The sequence below is a fragment of the Dermacentor variabilis genome, chromosome 4 (genome assembly GCF_050947875.1).
Source record: "Dermacentor variabilis isolate Ectoservices chromosome 4, ASM5094787v1, whole genome shotgun sequence".
NCBI classification, from domain to species: domain Eukaryota; kingdom Metazoa; phylum Arthropoda; class Arachnida; order Ixodida; family Ixodidae; genus Dermacentor; species Dermacentor variabilis.
The window spans coordinates 129,718,800-129,731,780 of NC_134571.1; the positions used below are offsets into that span (position 1 = coordinate 129,718,800).

At 45.6% G+C, this 12,981-nt stretch overlaps 1 protein-coding gene across 1 annotated transcript in view; it reads left to right on the top strand.

The window, feature by feature from the left end:
* Nucleotides 1–4,992: 4,992 nt before the first annotated feature.
* The window catches only part of capt (adenylyl cyclase-associated protein 1), a 39,285-nt gene continuing 31,296 nt past the window's right edge, over nucleotides 4,993–12,981 (top strand). Inside the window, exon 1 of the mRNA XM_075690332.1 lies at nucleotides 4,993–5,083. The gene's annotated coding sequence lies outside the window, so the exon portion shown is untranslated. The remainder of the gene's footprint in view (nucleotides 5,084–12,981) is intronic.

Consider the following 12,981-nt stretch of genomic DNA (forward strand, 5'->3'; position numbering starts at 1 on the left):
TGAGCCCAATCCCTCCGCCACATCCCCCTTTACCCTTCCGCCTTTCAATAAAGTTTAGCACCACCACCACCACTAGGAATGGCTCATACCCCTGTAAGAAAGCAACAATGCAATGGCTGAACATGAAAGAAATGAAAAAAAATAAATAACAAAGGAAGGAACAACACAGAAAGAAACGGAAAGAAAGAACAAACGAAATAACCTATAGATAGTGCATTAGATGTGCTCGTGTGTCATTGAGGAAATCAACTTGGAGCGCAATAAGTTTACTTCACACTGCAGCTCGTTATGTCTTGCAAGAAGTCTGACCCCTCCGATCAGATAAAATGCATCACCACATGTACAGCAGGCTTTTTCCTTCACATGTTACAGGAGTGTAACATGCTGCCGATTTCTTTATCTTCTTTGTCGAACCCATATTTTGCGCTTAACATAAACAAGCAATATCATAATGTGCACCTGTATTCGCAAAATGTGATAGTTTTTCCTAATGTGCTACCATATCTATTCACATCTTTGGAAATGTTTTTTGCCTTTGTACTGCCTACAGCAAGGGCAAAGGATGTTTGCCGTCAAGAGCTGCATCTGCATGACTGGCAGAAGCTGAACTCGCTGATGTGATATCCAATGCATTCCGATGGCATATCAGCCATCGCTAGTAGCAGGGCAAAGTAGTCGTTCACCTTTCACACATATGTTGTATCATAAAGTCACCAGTGTGCAGCCTGTTGTAAGCTCACTGCTGGATGAACACCTTTCTCAGTTATCGCCAATGAGCTCTGTCCTGCAAAGCCTGCACATAAGGCATACCAATTGCAATGTATTATGTATTCGTATTTTGTGCATCAAGTTAACTGCTCATTGTTCAGGAGAACAGTGAGCCTGTACTAACAAAGTTGTTCATAGCAACTATGCACCTATAGCTCAGCTCTTTGCGCACCATTACAAACTGTGCATTTTACTAGACTTTTGTTATGCAGTGAAAGAATAGGAACATTTCTGGCCTGTGTGCTGTACCTATTCTCTGCGGCTGCTCAGCTAGATTTTCATTGCAAGCCACCTGCTTTGACCTGAGTAGTCATCCAGCTGAAAGTAACTGGTCGCCCAGCTGAACCTGTGTGAATGAAAAGGTTCACAAATTCAGCCCCTAAGCATAACGATTGCCTGTTAAAGGAACCAGGTTATCTGATATTCATTCAATTCGAGAAGCTTATTTGTGCACAAATGCACAAGATAATATTGCTTCACGGAGGCTCCCCAACTAAATGTAATCTCTCTTTAGACATGTCTTTGACTAAATTCCAACTACTCTTTACTTCAAATGCTGCACATCTCTCAAAATATATGCCAGCAAATTCTTGCACCAGGAAGTAGCACCAGTTTTACAAAACAAAAAGGTAAAATTTTACGGCCAACTCGAACAAGAAATAAATGCTGCTCTCTCTTGATTGTGCCGAACTACAATTACTTCTTATATTGGACTTTCACATTAATTGAACTATTTAATTAATTTGTTTCATTTCAGTATCATTTCACGGCATTATTCATCATTGCAACCAACTGGTGTTTAGGGTCACATTAAGTCCAGTTGCTAATTGTAGATTCTAACTGGTGAAACCCCTGCATGAATAAACACTTGGCACTCTCAAGTATGTGTCCTAATGGGACACACAATGAGCAACTCGCAATCAGACCTAATCAGAACTTTCTTAACAGCAGCTGGTCCCATAAAAATTAACATACAATTGGAAGCCTATATAACACCAACCAACTGGGTCCCATTACATTGTATATGTTACAAATTATTTGCTAATACCTGTCAGACCCAACAGGATTTGAACAACAGAAAATTGCAGTACTCTATAATGTAAGCTACCTTGAGTTGTGCATTTTGCAGTCACACATTACCAAAATACCGGTATATATTTTAATGTGTGTGGTGTTTCCAACCAATAAGGGGGCCTTGCAAAACATCTTTAACATATGGTAATTTGCTGAGCCACAAGACAATGCTGCCATACAAGCATTTGAATAGACGATTAATTATTCCTGTACTCTCAGCAGATGAGAGCCGTCATGCTCTGCACGGCGATGCCAGAGAACACCAATGATCAATGCTGTTCAGCGCACAAAAATAAAGCCCAGAAATTTCTGCCGCATTTCGTGTTTATTCTGTGATAAGGGCGCTGGCACTTCTTTCGGAGGATGATACTGCCACACACTACTTGTGGTTTCGTACTACTCTGCTGATACTATGGCCTCCGAACATGGAGGAAGGAAATTTTCTACATGCCCCATAAGGTCCCTAGGATTGTGTCTGCCATCTTGACTTGTCCCTGTATTGACCCTTTTCCCAAAGCAGTTTGCTACAGAGGAATGAGATGGTGCTTTCGGCAGCGTGCCGCACATTGCCTCAGAGAAAGTGCACGAATACGAAACCATTTGCCTTGCTTCTGTAACAACAGAGTTGTTGTTACAGAGTTGCAACAGAGTTTTCGCTAACACACTGTGCTCCATTCGTGCTGCAAAACATGGAGCAGTGGCCTGAAGACGCGTTAAATAGTTGGCTCCAAAAATTCTGACTGGTATATTAAGGAATGGAATGAATCTGTGTGTCCCAAGTTCACTGAGCTTTGCTACATAAGGGCTGCCTGTGTTGCCGGCTCTTCGTGATGCACGGCTTCCCTCGAGAATAAAAATTCACTCATCCACCAGCGTTGTAGTGCCAACCTCTAAGGAAAGGACTTCAAGCCCGGAATGCCTGCACGAGCGAGTACCACTCATTATACGGTAAGAAAGGGAGCAGCGCCGTTTCTTGGCATATACGGTCGAACTCGGATATATGAGACCTGAAGGGGATCACAAAAAAATTCGTTATATAGGTAATTCGATATATAAAATAAAACCATCATAGAAAAATTTTTGTGGGGATTTTACTGATGTTCGTTATACACAATAATTTGTTATATGTGGGTTCGATATATCAGAGTTTTACTGTAGTAAGTTTCTCGCGTGTTATCTACACATATCCACCCCAAATGTGCCAACGCAATGGTGACAGCGACTACACCAACAGCACAATTATGTTCGAATCTGAACGTTTCATAACAACCCAGACTGTGAGTGGCTAGTGATAATTACGTATTTGCTTGAGGCTATTATAAAGTACAGAACATCTACGTTGCAAGCCTTGTGCGCAGCAAGAACAAATCTATGGCAACTGAGCACACCCGCGAACGATTAGGCAAAAAAAAAAAAAAAGCAATCAGAGTGACCGCCCAGGGAACTTTACTGAGTCAGATATGCGACAGGCTGCTGCTTAAAAGTATTTGCTAAATAAAGGAACTGATACTGATTGGCGGAAAGGGAGGAAAGGCCGAAAGTGAGGATAGTTTGCAATATATATTTAGCACCGCTTTTTGCGCTGCTCGCGCCGTTTGGAGGTCCGGAAGCGCTGAGATGTCCTCTGAAATTGTGGCCAAAGCTTCGCGTGTCGTCCACTCAGTCACCATATACGATATCCGCCGAAACAGAGGACCGCAGAGCCGCACCGTTGTCGTGGGAGGCGACTGAGACGAGCAATGGACGCGTCACCACGTGATCAAACTTGGCAGCGCCCACGGAATCGCCGCGAAAATTTTTCAATATGCTCCCTAGTTTTGGGAGAGCCTCCGAAATCATTCGTTGTACAGGTAACTTCGTTGTAGAGGCCGCGCGCCGCACTATTCGCAATAGAACCGGGACAGAATCATTCCTTAATTGTAGAGGCGTTCGTTGTAGAGGGACAATGCTGTACACCATAGCCATGACGGAGGGTCGTATCGCGCCACACGATATATATTGGATGTCGTGCTGCCCAAGGGGCCATGAATGTCCGCTGTACGTCCTATCTAAAGCCGAACGTCCACGTCCAAAAACGAAAGTCCACAGGACAGCCAGCGGATCTCCGTTTTACGTTATTTGCGAACATTCGTTTATGGTGCGTGCGAAGGGCGTTTTGCATAGCGTTTTGCCTGCGCAGTTACAGATGGAGCCACCATTCTTGTCGCCCAGAAAATCGGCTGTTTCGGTCTGTCGCCGTAGGGTATGCGTTTCGGGTATGCGTCGTTTTCATTTACTCTGGGCACCCTCCTGAAAAAAAAAAAAAAAAAACGAACACCTATGCAGTGCCCGAAACCCACCGCAAGATATGCCACCTCTATGTGAAATGCGAGCGCAAGCGAGGGCAACGTTTAATTAAGTGATCGATTTGTCCTATGGGCTCATCAGGCTCATCCCTTCACTGTTGCGCTTGTAACGTTGGTGATGTAAACGAAGAAAGCGAAGAGATGGTAAAAAGCAAAACGTACCGGTTTTCATCTTCATTTTTGTTTCTCAGGCATAATGAAATTCAGCTATTTCATTTTGGAGGGTCCTCGATAGTACTTTATTTTGTCTTTGCGAAAAGTTCTTACGAAAGGTTTCTTTTCTTTGCTCCGCTTTTGTTTGCCAGGCAAGCTATGTACAGTGCTCCGGCTCAATTCATTATCAGCAACACATTTACTGCACATGCATACGATGCATCTGTCACAGTATCATTTGCTTCCGCTCTTTTAAGCTTTTATCGTTGCATTGAAGCTTTTCTTGGGAGGTGGGATAATGTCAAGAGGCCAGATTTCTCCACTTTTCCCATGAGCTGCTGGAAAAAGAGCTCACATCTCTACAGTTGGTTATGCCCGCGGTGTTTATTGATGGTTGTTCAAATCAATTTAATGTTATGCACATGAAATGGACAACCCTATCTAGAAGGAACGTTGCGGTAGTCGGAAGCGGATAGTGTTTGCCTCATTGTCTGGTTTCGGTTTCGACTTTAAGGTCCTTTTTTTTTCACTCAAAATGTTTAGGTTATTAGCGCTCTGGTGTAACCATTACTATTGATAGTAATTAAAATATTTATTCAATTTAAAATTTGTGATTTTATGCATATTGCAGGTTTGAAAAGAAACATCTACATGGCTACATGCGTTGTTCGCAAGAGGACGCTACTAATAAAAGGAGGAGTTGCCGAGTTGCCTTGCAGTGAGTCACTGAGCTTGGGATACCCGTAAGTGTTTTGGCGATTATATGTGCTTCAAACGAGCGTTTTAAACCGCGTTCTGAGACCCGTGGGTCACCTTTGCACCCGCGGCAATTGGTTTTTGAGCACTGCAACTCGGGCGAGAGCTCAATAGCAGCATTAGCGCAGTTCGCCGGCGTTGGCGGTGGCTGGGCGCAGCGTTTGCGTCGCGGTAGCGCACTTTGATCACCTTATCTGGCATATTCACCGGTGACTGCATTGTTTTTGTGCGATCTCGCGTGAGCGGAAGCCAGCTGGAACTTCCACTCCTTCCGTGTGGCTCGACTGCCGTGTTTTTTTGCAATAGCCGTGAACAACGTTGCAGTCATCAAATCGGGAGCGTGCGTGTTTCGGTTGTACCTTTTTATTTCTCGCCCAGGTGTCACCGACCTTATCAGATTTGCGGAGGTGTAAAGAAAGATATCTCCAGCTCTTCGCACCGCACCTACGCCCTTCACCTCGTCGCTGCGTCCTTCCCTAAGCGCCAAAAGTCATCGGCGCGACTTTCATGCGATCGCCGCCTAGAGGAAATCAGAGCCTACCTTGCGCTACAGCTAGCTGTCACAAATGTAATTACGCACGCATGCGATGTAAGGACAGAAGGAGCGATGCCGCCCGCTTTGACGCTTAGTTTGTTTAGTTCGCTTACTTGGCAGCCGACGTTTTGATAGTGAGGCTGACTAGCGGATCGCTGCGCGACCCATTTTTCTTTTGAATGAGAGAACACCTACTCGCGCGCGCGTGTTCGTATTCAACGCAAGCCGCGCGGTGACGCGGAACGTTTTGCCGCTTGATTAGGCGCCACGCCTGAATGTCTGTTTTTGCATTGGCTTCATCACGGCTACAGTGCGGATGCAATAAGCGGAGATGACACGGCACGATTCGATCTGCCAATCCGGACAGCACTGCGGCCTTCTCAGTATTTGAGCTCAACGCTTGGAGGTTTTCTGTTGGCCTAAGTTTGGCCACCGACGCTTGTGTAGTCAGTTTCTAGCGGTTGGACTAAAATCCTAGTGATACAGGTGAGCACCGGTTGTTGCTTGCTGTATGTGGATACTGCGCACTTTTGATTTAATTATGGATGTGTGTGATAACGCCAGCCGGGTCACTTCACTGTTATTTTCGTAGGAGCGGAACGGCGTATAGCAACAGCTCCGCTTTACAACGTGGCCGTATGAGGAAAATTTCAGTTCTGTCAAACAGAATTCGTGGCAACGAATAATGTGCGGATGTCTGACGTCACTCATCCGGCTTCCACGGGCTTGCAAAAGCGCACCGACATAATGACGCGGCGCGTAAAGGAAGCTTTCGGTTGTGGAGCCCATCTTCTGGAAACCCTCTGTGCGTTGCGGATCGATGTATTGGCTCTTCTTCTTTGTTTAACCCCGTTCTTTTTGGCCAGCCTTGCATTTGCAGCTAAAACGAACTTTATCGTGAAGTCGAGCGCGTACCAATACCAAGAACACCGTCACGGTGTTCGGAGGACCCGACACTTTCGTTTGGCATCACTACAATAGTTGACCTTGACTTCGTTATAACTAGTGTCTTCTCTCCCAGTCCACTGCTCTTGCGGAACTATAAAGGTCTGGTGGCGCATGCTCGAAGAACTATCCAACGCAAACAGCATGCTTTAAGCAGCCGTGCATGTGTGTTTTTTCTTGTCCGCTGCTAGCAAGTGTCGCGAAGCGGATGTTGCGTCTACGCGTGTCATCGCGCTTGGAGTACTACGAAAGTAAAGGGATTGCTAAGGGGAGGAAAAAACAAACGCCTCTGTATCACTTCAGGATTTGTTGTGCTCACCTACGCGCACGAATGAAGGCACACGTTCTATTCGTGGCCTTGTACTTCATTAGAGTAGGAGGGCGTAGCCATACAGACCATGCATAGCAGGTAAGCTGGGGCCAGAATAAACCGATAAGTGACGCATACGGCGGTCCTTCAGTTGGTTTCGAAGTTTGCAGCCCTTACCTCGGAACGGCGTGATTATATGGTCTGTGGACCGCTCTTGTGTAACTTATCACCTTGGGGCGCGTATCTTTAATTAATGTCGACGAAGAAACAAAATGCTCTGCTCCGCCTCTCACTGAGCCTGCTGGAAGCGTGTGTCAATGAGTCCTGTTCCGTTCGCATCACAAATTACGTACGGTCGGTCGGTGGATACGTCAGAGACGGGCAATGTTGAAAAGTAGTTCGAAGTTTCGGTTTTGTACGTGTGGCACAGTACATATGTAAGAGTAGGCGAACTTAAAGCCTACATCTATCTATCTGTCTATCTGTCTTTTCACCAGCCGTTGATTTCGCACGCCGGAGTTGTATCGTGCACCGCTTGAGTACATACGGCACTTGTAGTCGAATAATGTATCTTCTCACCATATGAAGGAAATGGTTATGTTCTTTTATATCATACTTACTGGCAATCTTAATGGGAATTATTGCAGGAAGGGCAGAAGCGTATTAAAAGAAAAAAAAAGGAAGAAAGAAGAGTTATTACAAAAGGAACAAATCTTGTACGCTATAATTTGTACTTCATCCGAAGCGATCACAATGTTGCGATAGAGTTCTAGGAATAGTTGCGATTCCAATGCAACCGCTGTTAGCTCCTGTAAGCTTTACTCGCATTGCCCTAAACTTCAGGCCTCACATTGTTCTGAGGTCTCACATTAGTATTATTTCACGTGAAATATCGGCATTAATGGTGGGTGCCTATAAAAATGTGCACCTTTGTATAGAAATCTTAGCACAAGGGCGTTTTCGCGCATCGGAATGCAGCTGCCTCGCCCTGTGTTCAGTGGTGAACGTCATAGCCACTGTACCTAATTAATTACTTGTGTTCAATAAGGTTTTTTGTAGCTGAGTAATTTATCGATTACGTTTTCTTTTTACTCAGTAACGCTCAATGTAATGTCAATTACCTTAATTTCGGCGACCAGTCACTTGTAACCAGACTTTCGTTTTCAAGGAACGTATATAAACTTCTGCTGGCGCCCTTCACAATTGCTCGGTTCAAGTCTAAATGGCTGACGAGAGAAGTCCGGGTTATATATAGGGTTCGATAGCGATGTCCCTTTCGGTCGTTGGTGCCAGGAAATCATCTTACCGGGATCCACCTTCTCCGAGCTCCAGCAACGATTCATAGAGAACGCAGACCCTATAGCATCGCGGCATTGAGTATAAGCACGATCTTGTGAGCAATGTGTTCGTATGTACATTGCATTCACCCTTCCCTGCTGCCCTAGCACATCGAGCACGTTTTCAGTGTCGCTGCCTGATGTCTTCGCAAGGAAGCAAGGGATTATGATCGATGAAGTTTTGGGAAGCAATTGCTGGAAAACGACATGTGATAAAGCTGCAGAGGGCGCACTGAAAGCGCCATGGGTCACCAGCTCGTCCTGTGTATTGGATTCGGTGAATGTCAACAATAGTGTAACGGCAAGTAACGTAAGACTAATTGATTACTTTTTTTAGCAATCGCTAGGTTACTTTCGTGGGGCGGTAATTGGTCACTGTAATCGATCACATATTTTAATTAATGAAGCAATGGTAATTATAATTGGCTACTTTTATGTGACATACGTGTGCAAGTCTGCCACTAAGACATGGTGGACAGCTAGGAAATGGGTGTTTCTTTAAAAAAAGAAATCTTGTATTGACGGTATCCGCACGTCGTGTTCCAGTCTCGCTGTCAAACGTTTCGCGCTGTCACATGAGAAGCACGGTTATTGAAATTCCCGCCGGGTGGCGGTCAGAACGATCGCTCGTAAGGGCAGCGAGGCATTGCGTGGTCAGTGACTTAGCAAAAGTCCGGAGAAGACTCAGCTCGTTGCAAAGGAGCGCCAAGATATTCACCCAGCAAGGACCTTAGGGAACACTCAATAGCCAGGAGTGTTGGGTTTCAAAGCTGCATGGTATGAGCATTAACTGGTCAGCGGTCGAGAGCAGCAAGTTACGTCTAAAGTATGGGTGCACAGATAAGAAAGCAGGAGAGAGATTGATGGAGCCGGGGTCGTTAGAGGCGTAGGTAACTGTACAATATAGAGACAGAGGTTTTAATGACGGGAGATAAGATGAAGAGGAGATGAACAACAAAACGCTAGACTGTAGTAGGTGTGTAGTAAAAACCTGATTAGCTCAAGTGGGTGACTTTTTGTCGCCGCCCCGTTTGGAAGGCGACGCCAAACAGAGCGTTGTCTTCATACGCCGTAAACAGATGTATACTGCGTGTTTGTGGCTTTTTGTATATAGGCTGCCCGCAGTCCTGTCGCAAGGTCAGTTCTTTTAATGCACCCATTTTTGCCGCACTGGTTAGCGTCGCCTTTCTTAAGTTCGTCCCCGCGCATATTGGAGGTTGAGCTGTACGATTATTCGAAACTTTCGAATAACAAATCGAGTAAGTTGTCCCATTCATATTCGGCTTTCGAATGAAACAGTGGTTACTCGTAAGTACGACTATATTTCCAATAGTTGCCGGATGTTTTAAATCAACTGTGCCGCGATCAAACACAACATTGGAGCATACGTGCGATATATTTCATTCGGGCGGCCTTAATGCATAGACATCAAAGACGAAAAGTGGAATAATGGTATTACATAATACGTACGCTGCACGTACGTATTACTCAGGGATCCATATTTTTTTCCGGCTGAGTCGCTATTCTTGTAGAAAAGTGCACTGTCTGCGGACAGAGCTGCTTATCTCCTAGTGGTCTTCTTCCTTTCTTTTTTTTCATTTCATAAACAGTGCTTCATAATATGTGCAGTGTAATGACAGAAGCTTGCTAGCGTTGTGAATATACTACGATGTGAACGTTGCTTTATATTAATTGAAAACAGTTAAGTGAAAGTGAAAATTAAGAAGAAGTCTTCGATATTCGATTCGCTTCCGGCACTATTTCATTCGTATACGATTCCGTCTCAAAGTGAGCTATTCGCACACCCCTAATGAAAGAGACAGTGTAAAGAGAAAAAACAAATCAAGTTGTATTGCAATAAATTACGCTCCTGCGAGAATCGAAAGCCCGCTCATACCGTGGGAGTAAGCTCGTTATAAGCCACAAAGAAAAATACGCGGACATTAATCCGGACTGCGGGGTTTCACTCTATTGTAGTAAGTGTGGGGGTTTGCTCGATTTAGAACACATGCTTTGGCGCTGCTTGGCGTTGGCCGGTGATGGTTCTCGAGGTGAGCAGTGGTGGCAGCGGATGCTGCACAGTGAAGGGCTGGCGGACCAATTCAGGGCTGTCCAGAGGGCCTGTGTGACGGCAGAGGGGCTCGGCCTCTCTGTACCGACGTGGGAGCGGCCCGCATCAGTCCCAGGACCTAAATAAAGTTATTCATACCATACCATACGAAGGATGGGTAGCGACGCCTACGTATAGTTCCCGCACCAGCTCTCAGTGACGTCATGACTTTTTGACGGCCTCTGCTCGAGCCAAGCTATAATTGGTTATCGATGAAGTTGGACTAGATTGTATTCTGATGATTGCCAAAGAGTGAACCTAGCAAGGTTCGATAACTAGTACTATGCTGGCACAACGGCCGAAATACGAGAGAATAGCTCGGCATCCATGCCAGTCACTGTGACAAATCTGCGTTGACGTTTGTACGCGAATTAAAAAAAAAATGCGTAAGTTTCGCCTGCGTTTTCTCTCCGGCTAAGGAACCACATTCCGCGAAATTAACGAAAATGGAACAGCTTTGTCCTGTGCTCTGTCGTCTTCATCCATTCCTGTAGCTTCTTTTGTTATGAATCTACCGTGGTATTCAGCCTACTCGAAGCTCCGGTGGTCCTCAGCCGTCCCCGGTTATGACGCTGCATCAGAACTCATTCACTTCACTGTAGCGTCATGGCCTCCGAGATTGACGCACGTTCGGAGGCCATGCTATCGTGTTGAATGGGCCGATGCGGAACATGAGCTTGCTCATTATACAAGCTGCAATGCTGAACGCGACGAATATGTGGCGGCTCTGCCTACACTTTTTCAGATTTAAAGTTTCAAGGCGAGTTCCCGAAAAAAAATATATACTGCAGAATGCTGTACTGTTCGCTGCGGGCGAATGTCTAGCAAACGAAAGTATAGTCGTGTGTATATATATATATATATATATATATATATATATATATATATATATATATATATATATATATATATATATATATATATATTGCCTTTTCTATATGTCCATGCGCAACTTTCTTTAGTAACAGGTAGCTTGTTCATATACTCTGCAGGATTTTCTCGCGAATCGCGAAGTCGAACTAGTTGGCCTGAAAATAAGCAATACTAATGAAAACTTGTTATATAAATGCGCCGCATTTTTTTAACATGGACCACAACTGTTAGTAAAAAGTTACAGGATAGACGTTCGACAAGTAAACTGCGACGCTTACGTAGTACATTGTTATATAGCGGTTTATCTTATTTCTTCTTTCCGGACAATTTGCCCTAGGCAGATGTCTGACAGGTGTTTTCCTAGCACAAGCCTGGTGAAATACTTTATGCGCGGTTGTCGCTTTTCAAAATATTTTTTTTTGGAGTTTCTACGACAAATACTCTCTTAGAAATTCAGGTTTCCAGACCTCATCTGCTGCTGCACGTCTTTAACAATGCAGGAGTCGCAAAAAAGCCTTACAGTAAGCCTTTCAACGTACAGAATTAATTGGCGTTTGAAGGGGATCTAACAGCCGAGACAAGGTGACGATCGAGACAGTATCTATAGCATATGCAGTATCGGGCACATGTCGTTGCTCTTATCAGCAGCCGTGTTGTCGTTCGTGCCTCGACCCCTAGCAGCACTGTTTTCGTCGCACTGCCCTGCTCTTCCCTTGCCCGCTTAGTTAGTGAAACACAACGGCAACGACGTATAAATAGGCCCTCACTCGTCGGCGGGCCTTTTGGCGGCGCGTCCTGGGACGAAAACGTCGACGCCCATCGGTTTCTTTGGTGGCACGGCGCGGTCAGTGCACTTACTTGCGACTGTTGTGCTTCGAACTTCGGTGGTGGAGGCAGGGCATTTATTTTTTGCTCTTTTTTTAAGCCCAACGCCATCTTTCTGTTATGCTTCGAACACGCGCCAACGTTTCTTTTTCTTTTTTTTCCGGGAAAGTGCGCATGCTGACTGCATGTGTGGAAAAGAGGCACGCGGGCCTATTATACTGCGGTAGCCCGTATACACAGATCTATATGTTTTAGCCCCCCCCCCCCCCCTCACGATGGTCTTCACAGATAGAAAAAAAAAGCAGATCCAACGCAAATTTCGGAATTAGCGAAGATTTCGTGGAGCGGTTAATTAAATGCTACTATAAGACTTCTCGCCTTCTGCGAATGCGTTTTGCGGCGTAGCTATTGGCCTCGAGCTCCACCACTGGAAAAGCTGGCGCCACCGTCGGCGTGACGTGCTAGGAGGGTTCACGTGGACATAGCGGCCGCGTCGGCTGCTTGTCCTGAAAACGAGTTGAAACCCCCTCGTACGCTGCGGTCCTCATTTAGTGACGAAATTTTCCCGCTTCGAGTGTCTCCTTTACAACGCTTGAAAGCACTACAATATGTAGTGGCTGCCTTTGAAGGCGCGCAACATAATAGGCTACCGCTCGGTGCCGCAGGGCCGGACGCACGTAACGGAGGCCGGTGTCAGCCTTATTCACACGTCCACAGGACAAGAAGCTGCGTGAAGCTTGGCTCGCGAAACATAAAACCAGCAAACAGTCATCGGCTACAACTCGGGTATGCAGCAAGCACAGACGCGAGGAAGATTTCTACTACGGCGCCCGGTCTGCGATGTTCTGAAAACGCGCACTGGGACGCTCGCCCGAGTCCGCTGCCCGACTAATGTCATGACGGTTTGGTCTATGAACTTGTCGATGCTATAGATACTGGCAAGTTCAGTG